Source organism: Nicotiana attenuata, unplaced genomic scaffold (genome assembly GCF_001879085.1).
Source record: "Nicotiana attenuata strain UT unplaced genomic scaffold, NIATTr2, whole genome shotgun sequence".
In the NCBI taxonomy this organism is placed as follows: domain Eukaryota; kingdom Viridiplantae; phylum Streptophyta; class Magnoliopsida; order Solanales; family Solanaceae; genus Nicotiana; species Nicotiana attenuata.
In genome coordinates, this window is record NW_017670551.1 from 173,531 (window position 1) to 182,991 (window position 9,461).

Sequence of the window (9,461 nt, forward strand, 5' to 3'; positions counted from 1 at the left end):
ACAAGAAAAGTTTGAAAATCATTTCCATATGAAAAGTATTCTTTCCTAGTCCTTTTGCTCCTTCTCAGTTTCTCATTAGAGGTAATTTTATTATTTGTTTCAACAGGTGTACGAGAAACTTTTTCAGACAGTGGATAAATATATTCAAAGAACTCACCATTCTCTGTCTCAATTTTAGTATTGCAATCAAGCACATCACTTTTTAAAACAAAAAATCTATATGCAGCACTATGTTCAGCATATCCAATAAGCATACAATCAGCAGTTTTAGAACCTATTTTTCTCTTTTTAGGTTCAGGCAACAGAACTTTAGCAAGGCACCCCCACACTTTTAAATAATTCAAATTAGGTTTATAACCCCTCCACAATTCATACGGAGTTTCGCCAGTTCTTCTATGTGGTATTCTATTTTGTAAGTGACATGCAGATTATATAGCTTCACCCCACAAATTATCAGGTGCATTAGAATTGACTAGCATAGAGTTCATCTTCTCTTTCAATGTTCTATTTTTTCTTTCAGCTACCCCATTTGGGTGAATAAGGCGGAGTTACTTCATGAATTATTCCTTCTTTTTCACAAAAAAAACATTTAAAGATAAATATTCTCCACCTCTATCTGATCTAATTCTCTTGATTCTTCTACTAATTTGATTTTCAACCTCAGTTTTATAAGAAATAAAAGCATTAAAGGCATCATCTTTATTTCTAAGCAAATACAACTTAGTATATCTAGAAAAATTATTAATAAAAGTCACATAATATCTTTTACCACCTCTAGTCATAGTCTGCTTCAAGTCGCCTAAATGAGTGTAAATTAAAGATAACAATTCAGTTTCTGTATTTACGGAAAAATAGGTTTTTCTAGTACTTTTAGCTTCAGCACATATTTCACACTTGTCAATATTATTTGAGTCTAAACCAGATATTAATCCGAATGACTCCATTTTCTTTATATATGTGATATTAATGTGTCCTAATCTGGCATGCCATAAAGAGATAGACTCAACCATATAAGCAGAAGCGGATACATTTTCATTGATAACATTAGAAACATTAAGTACAAAGAGTCCTTGGTTACAATAGCCCTTTCCTAGAAATACATTATTTTTGGTCATTATGATCTTATCAGACTCAAATGACACTTTCACTCCGACTCTTCCTAACAAGGATACAGAGATCATGTTTGCCCTCATAGTAGGAACATGCAGTACATCAACAAGGGCTAAAGTTTTCCCGAAGTGAGTTTCAGGAGAACTTTACCCTTACCCAAGACTTTTGTACTACTTGAGTCTCCAAGGTAGACCTCTTCCCTATCATCCTCTACAGGAGTATAAGAGGAAAATGCTTCTCGATTTGCACAAATGTGCCGAGTAGCCCCAGAATCAACCACCCATTCTTTTGCATGTGCTACAATGTTTACTTGAGAAATGACCGCTGCAATAATATCACCTCCTTCAGCTAAGTTAGCTTTAGGAGTATTAGTTTTTTCTTTGTCATTTCCTGCTTTGTACTTGCACTGAGGCATGATGGCCTGGTTTTCCACAAACAAAACAAGAGCCTTTTTTTCTTTTAAGGTTAGGATTTTTAGGCTTGCAACCTTGAGACTTATTCTCATACCTTTTGCAGTTGTTGTTGTTGCTTTGCACTAAGTTTGCTTTAAGAGCTGTCATCCTAGCTTTGGCAGATTCTTTTCTATTGGAATATTCAATTAGGATATGGGTCACAATTTTCTCAATAGTGAAATTTTTCTGTTTGTGCTTTAAGTTATTTTTGTAGTCACTCCATGAGTCAGGCAACTTCTCAATTAGCACCCCAACAGCAAACCTTTCTGGTAAAGACATCCCCTCTGCCTTCAAATCTTCTTACAATTTTTGAAATTCGTTGATTTGTACGTTCATCTCTTTATCATCTCTCATCTGCCACTGATAAAATTTTCCTACTACAAATTTTTGTTTGTAGCATCTTCAACAGTGGATTTTTTAATTAAGGCTTTCCAGATAGCTTTTGCTTCTTTATAGATGCAATACATGCCAAACAGTTCATTAGAAATAGTTTGCAATATAGTATGACGACATACCTTGTTGGCATGTTGCCATGATTTCAATATTTTATTATCAGTGTCTGGACTAGGTTATGGATACAGCAGTGCATGTGCAATACCATGGACATCAAGCAATAAGAAAATACGTTCTTGCCAACGCTTGAAATTTTCATTGGCGAAAAATTTGATATACGACACATCTGGAAATGGCCTGGCATATGATAGTGCAACTAGAACTGGGGCAGCGGAGGTAGCGCCAGTATTGGTAGTATCAGTAGTATTTTCAGCATCGGTGGTGTTTGCCATAGTTTCTTAGATTGTAGTAATTGAGAGCAAGAATTTCAATAATAACACTGATTCAATACATATTGACTTGAGTCATGCTAGGCACTATCCTAAGAAACTATTTCAACAGTGTGAAATGTCTCTCCAGGATTAAACCATCCTACCTCTATTAGGGAGGATACAGGAATCAGCAAAATATTAAATTATAAATCCAGCTAGCTAGTAGGAAAAGTAAATAAGAAAGGAAACAACTAATATTTAATATTGGACAACAAAGGAAGAAAAGAGGCGTGAAAGGAAATGAAAGAAATGACGTTTCTGTTATGTCAAATTGGCTGAAGGGAAGTCCCTTCTATAGGCAAAAAGCTTAAGATTTTTCTTGTCATTTGTCAAGTATAATTGTCAAAACTTGCATGCATCTTGCCACATGAATAAATATTTGTCCACTTTTTGGAAATATCACAACAAAAAAGGACAAAAAATACCACTGAAATATTGGGAGTCCAAGGCTCAAAGCCACCATGTCCACAAACTTGTACATCTCCCATAAAGTTCCCATTTGGACACGTGACTTTAATTGGTAAAATTCCCACAAGAGATTAATATCTTTATCTTGGTAACAAAAACCCCCCAAGTGTCCTACGGTTTCTGTCACTATCTTTGTTTTCTTTTCTCTTTCGGGCACTCATCATTTTCAAGTCTATAGTCATTATAGTCATTTTTAGTATATGTGATATCTAATTTACTCCCTTCCTCATTTATATTTTTATTTATATCTAAAGGACACTAGTAACATGTGAAGTTCTGTCATGTGTGATTTGGTTCGCGTTACTTGTCATAAGCAAGTCAAAATAAAAGATGAAAGCCTGTAGGAGGATGTGGTGGAAAATATAAAGCCAATCAAAAGAGAACCAGTGATCATCGGAAAATTTAATTAATTATATTAGTCAAACATTAATTTTTATATTAATTTTTTATGACCTCGCCACAGGACAAAGAATCCTGTTTACGACGAAAATAAATACAAGAGAAAAGAAGGAAGAAAATATAATTCACTTTTCCTAGTTACTTAGCTAGTAGTTAGTAGCAAGCTTGACCATGAGAGGTACAATTAGGTTACTGCACCAATCACAAAACATAATGATTTGATGGTAAAAGAGTCAGTCAATTATATCAAGGAAGTTCACAACATCTCATGAAGTTAAAATACAATTAGTAGTTTATTGCACCAATCATAAAACGCATGAACTGTTCTAATTAATGATTTGATGGTAAATCTGGTTAGTTAATTTTTGAGGAAGTTCACATGAAGATAAAGTTCTAAACGTGTCATTTCTATTTACATCACTCGATATGTCTCTTTGGATATTTCTTTCTTTTTTGGTGGTGACCTCTGCTTATTTTCTCATTTGTTTTATAAATAAGCTCTGGTAAAACTTAAAATAATAAAAGTTATACGGTTCTTAGTGTAGGTTACCGGTTCACATGAGGTCAATAGATTTAACTCACATTCTTAAACTTTAAATTTTAGATCTGTTTTCGATTTAAAAATAATAATAATATTTGTAGAAAAAGTGCCCACCGATTAAATTGTTCTGATCAAGCATTTATGGACATTGCATATTAGGCTACAATTTGAGAGGATCACCATATTCTATAATCCACTGCATGAAAAAAGAAAAGGTAATCCATTAACTTTCACGGTTACGATACTGACTATGAATTTTCTAATGTAACTGGCAATATTATACTTGTCTTTTTTCACTGATCAATTATTATAATTTATAATCTTCAAAAGAAAAAAGATAAAAAGTTATTTGTAATCTCTATTGCATGTTCACTACTTCATCATTATCTCCCCAATAAAGAACATACCATAAAAATCAACAAAAGAAAAATACAATAATTCTTTAGCTTGTTACTCCCCAATAAAGAACATACCATAAAAATAAAAAATAAAAATATTATTCTTTAATTTGTTACTCCCCAATAAAGAAAAAATCAACAAATAAAAGTCGATTATTCTTTAGTTTGTTATCTCCCCAGTACATAATATACCATAAAAATCAATTAATGGAATACAATACTATTCTTTAATTTGCTATCTCACCCAATAAATAACATACCGTAAAAATCAACAGATAAATTAAATTATACAATTTGACATAATCACAAATATATTATGGTAAATACTTAGCAACTGATGTGCAGATTAAACAATATCAACTTATGATAAATAAGTAAATTAATAAGATATAAATATATATTTATTTAGTCAATCATAGTTAAGTAATTTTATCAATGTAAATATCAATTCCCAATAAAATTTTGCAAACAAAAATATAGATAGGCCTTAAATTCTGGAAACGTAACATCATTGGGACTGCGAGTGCCAATAACGGCCGACTTGCGAAAAATCATCTCACACTCATTTTTATGTTTGTTAGCCGTAGCCATTCAACTTTAAATACCACAAATGGACATACCCAATTTCCAGTCAGACCTGAGATGTAACGGTTTTTTTTGCAATAATAGTAATCTATTAGGGGTATTTCCGGTATCACAAAAAAGTTTCTGGCCCCACCTTGGACGGCGTTTGCGTTCAGTCACCAGCTATAAATACTTCTCTTTCTCGAGAATCATTTAACTACTACATTTCTAAAGCATTTTATAACAGAGGTACATGCATATACAAAATATACACATATGATTATGGTTTTTACAAATATTCATATGAGTGCTTTGGTCTTTTGTGACTGGATTATTGGAAAGAGTTCTGCTTATATGTGGAATAAGCTTTCTGCTTCTGTCTTTGAGTAATTTTATGTCAAATTCTTTGTTGTATTCATCTGCTTTCAATTATATCTTCTTTCTTTTTTTAGATTCTTGAGCCTCTTTTCGTCTTTTCTAATATTTTCCCTTTTTGGATATTCTTATGTTTGGACCTTTTCTTTGTGAGCTTTCTTGGAGTTTGGTCTGATTTTTGATTTACTCCATTAGTTGACTGCAAAAGATTTTTGATTTACTCCATTCTTAAGTATGATCTACTGAGTGCATCAGTCCAGCTAGCTTTCAGTTTAATTAGTCTAAAATTCCACACACACACTCTGACACACAGTCACACACTTACACATTTTTTTAGTATATTTATATATATATATATATATCTTATTGTCTACACATTTATTTATGTATTTTCTTGTCTTTGTGTATATGTCTGAATAGCTATAGTAAAGGTTCGATGGATTGATATAGTTTTCTGTATTTGTATGTCTGATAATCTATAGAAAAGATTCCTTTTTGGACTGTTTTATTACAAAACATCAGATAGATGTGATTTTACCCTTTGACTTTTTGTACTATGTTCTGATTGCTAACAGTGTAGAACAATCAAGAACAGGAGAGTTTGCAGCCTATGCTTATTTGACACCTCCTTTTATAAGCTAACTATCAGAATTTATAGGTTGTTATAAACTGCTTTTTTAGGAGTTGAATCATAGAATTTGACTTATGTATATATCCAATATCCCATACTAACCCCCCCCCCCCCCCCCACCCTAAAAAAAAAAAAAAAAAAAATCCCCAACCCCACCTCTCAAATTCTTGAGACATTTCAATCCCAAGAAATATTATAAAGATGAAGTATTTGTTCTTATGATTAGCTATTTATTGCAGGAAAATCATGAAGATGTTGGTGGAGAAGATTGAGAAGAAGTTTGATCAAGAAAAAGTGATTGAGGAATTTGAGGATTTGACAAAAGATGCTGGCAAAATTCAAGAAGAGACACTTAAAAAGATACTGGAACAGAATGGAGGGACAGAATATTTGCAGCTATGGGGTTTGAATGGCAGAACTGATCCTCAGACTTTCAAGAATTGTGTCCCTATTGTCACTCACAATGATTTGGAGCCTTACATTCAAAGAATTGCTGATGGTGATCTTTCTCCCATTCTTACTGGAAAACCAATTGAAACTATCTCATTGAGGTAATGTAAAAGAGGATCTTTTTCTTTTGTGGGTTCTTATTTTCTTGATATTTTTAGAAGTTGAATGAGAAAATTAAGTGGTTTGGTTTGCAGTTCTGGTACTACTCAAGGGAAGCCAAAGTTTGTACCTTTCAATGATGAATTGATGGAGTCCACTATGCAGATATTCAAGACCTCTTTTGCCTTTAGGAACAGGTAATGCTATTTGCCATTTTGTTCTATGTCCTTTATCTTTAGGCTAATTTGTCTTTTGGTTTCATAAAATTTCTCTAAATATTAGAAGTCAGCCACGGTAAGTTAAAGACTTAAATGATGAAAAATGTTGGGGGGACACATAATAACTTCTATCAACTTGAGACTTTTCAATCCCAAGAAAAGAAAAAAGACTGGTCATTCTTTCTTCAGTAAATTAAATGTTTGGTCTGTTATAGCTTTAGCTAAATGTAATAGTTCTGGTTTTTTTTTTTTTTTTTTTTGTTTGTGTTTTTTTTAGGGAATTTCCAAATTGGGAATGGGAAGGCTTTGCAGTTTATTTACAGCAGTAAACAGTTCAAAACAAAGGGAGGTTTAGCAGCAGGAACAGCCACTACCAATGTGTACAGAAATGCACAATTCAAGAAGACAATGAAAGCAATGTGTACTCCATGTTGTAGTCTGATGAAGTAATATTTGGCCCTGACTTTCACCAATCGTTATACTGCACCTTTTGTGTGGGCTCATTTCCATGATGAAGTTCAAGTTGTTTCGTCTACCTTTGCCCACAGCATTGTCCATGCTTTTCGAACTTTTGAACAAGTATGGGAAGCACTTGTTGTTGACATAAGAGAGGGAGTCCTGTCGAGTAGAGTCACTGTCCCGTCCATAAGATTAGCCATGTCAAAGTTGCTGAAGCCTGATCCAGAACTGGCTGATACAATTTATAACAAGTGCTCAAGATTAAGCAATTGGTACGGCTTGATTCCTGACCTTTCCCAACACAAAGGTATATATATGGTATCATGACAGGATCAATGGAACCTTACTTGAAGAAACTGAGGCATTATGCTGGGAGTTACCTTTATTGAGTGCAGATTATGGTTCTTCCGAAGGATGGGTTGGAGTAAACGTTAACCCGAAATTGCCCCCTGAGCTAGTCACTTATGCAGTATTACCAAATATTGGTTATTTTGAATTCATCCCTCTCGGGGGAAATCTCAATGGCATTGAGCAAGCAAATTCTCCGGTGGCCTGACTGAAGTTAAACTTGGCGAAGAGTATGAATTGTCTTTACCAATTTTGCAGGTACAATTTAAAGACTCAGACTTTATACTTGAGCCTCAGTGTTTTATTGATAACATTAAGTCATTCATTCAGCTGAATGAAGACAATTCTCTCTGGTTTTACTTAAGTCTACAGGATTTTCGTTATATGCACTAACAGTAATATGACGAGTTTATGAATGTTTATACGACAGGTTTATATCGTTATAGACTAGGTGATGTGGTAAAGGTAAAAGGCTTTCACAATGGGACTCCAGAACTCCAGTTTGTCTGCAGAAGCAACCTTTTGCTTAGCATTAACATTGACAAGAACACAGAGAAAGATTTACAACTAGCCGTGGAAGCTGCAGCAAAGCGCTTAGTAGACGAAAAACTAGAAGTAGTGGACTTCACGAGCCATGTCAACGTCTCAGCTGATCCGGGGCACTATGTGATCTTCTGGGAACTGAGTGGGGAAGCAACTGATGAAATGTTACAAGACTGCTGCAACTGTTTGGACAGATCGTTCATCGATGCAGGCTACGTGAGCTCCCGGAAAGTGAATGCAATTGGAGCACTTGAGCTGAGGATTGTAAAGAGGGGAACATTTCATAAGATATTAGATCATTTTGTAGGATTAGGAGGTGCAGTTAGCCAGTTCAAAACCCCTAGATGTGTTGGTCCAAAGAATAGCTCATTGCTCCAAATACTGTCTAGTAATGTTGTTGAGACCTATGTTAGTACTGCCTTCTGTTGAACTATTTGTAGCTTTCCTGCTATGTGCAGCCCTACTGGGCATTATTCTCTTAATAATACTTTAAATTGTAAGAAAATTGGAGACTAGTTTAACATCTCTAGTTCCATATCCCAGGGACGGATGTCGCTTATTAGCAAGAATGCACGAGCACGCTATCCTTTTATCTAGAACTATACGTATAGAGAGATACAAAATTTTAAACTTCATTGGGACGTGGAGCCAATATGTTCAGTCGAATAATATAACGACTCTAGGGATACAAAAGCCTAGTCAAGCCTTTTTTTTTTTTTAAAGCAATCCACTAGGCATGGCCTAGGGCTACTTTTTATTTATATAAAATAAAATACAACTTGTGCAAATATTCTAAGAAATATAACGAATAATCCTTGCATATTACATGTAACCTATTATCAAAATTGAGTAATGTACTCAAAATTGATATCACATAATGACCACTAAAAATTGCATAATAGAAAACTTTTAAGGTTTATAGCAAAATATTTAATTTTGGTTAACAAAGGTTAAAACCTTGTTTATTTTAAATAAATACCATTTTAAAAAATTATATTCTATAGATACCTTTTAAGGTTTATAGCAAAATATTTAATTTTGGTTACCTCGTAGCCCTAAGCCACTAAATACGCTAATCAATTACACTATTTTCTTTCTCTCTCTACTTTGATACATCCCATTCTCTTCTCCCATCCTCCTCAAGTGGAAGCGTTCATCACCTCCAATGTCCGCCAATTTTCTTCAAGTCAACGCTTCCTCTGCCATTGGTACTCTCTCTCTCTCTATCTCGAATAGCTGAGACACAGAATAACAAGTGATCACCTCCCCACATAATTCGGGTTACGAATTACCGCTTTTGGGACGACAAATTTGCTGATCAACCGTTGCTTATTTGAAAAGGACTAGCTTTCACCGGATTTGTGCAAAGCCCATTTCAGAGCAGCCGCCGACATTAAACTGATTCTTGTGCAAAGCCCCCATCCCATTACAATAGATGCACTGATTCTTGAAGATTGCTATGTTCAAGATTCTCACCAACAACAGCAGCTGCCGACATTAAACTGATTCTTGAACAGCAGCCGCCGACATATAATCCGGTTGGTTTGTTCTTGAACAAAGACGATGGAGTTTGGGGCTGAGC

General features: G+C 34.4%; 1 pseudogene across 1 annotated transcript; it reads left to right on the forward strand.

Moving 5' to 3' along the window:
• Positions 1 to 5,011: 5,011 nt before the first annotated feature.
• LOC109240860 lies at positions 5,012 to 8,384 on the forward strand (annotated as a pseudogene). The gene is made up of 5 exons (XR_002070129.1): positions 5,012 to 5,142; positions 6,002 to 6,313; positions 6,407 to 6,528; positions 6,807 to 7,594; positions 7,767 to 8,384. The product of XR_002070129.1 is annotated as a jasmonic acid-amido synthetase JAR1-like (transcript).
• Positions 8,385 to 9,461: the final 1,077 nt, after the last annotated feature.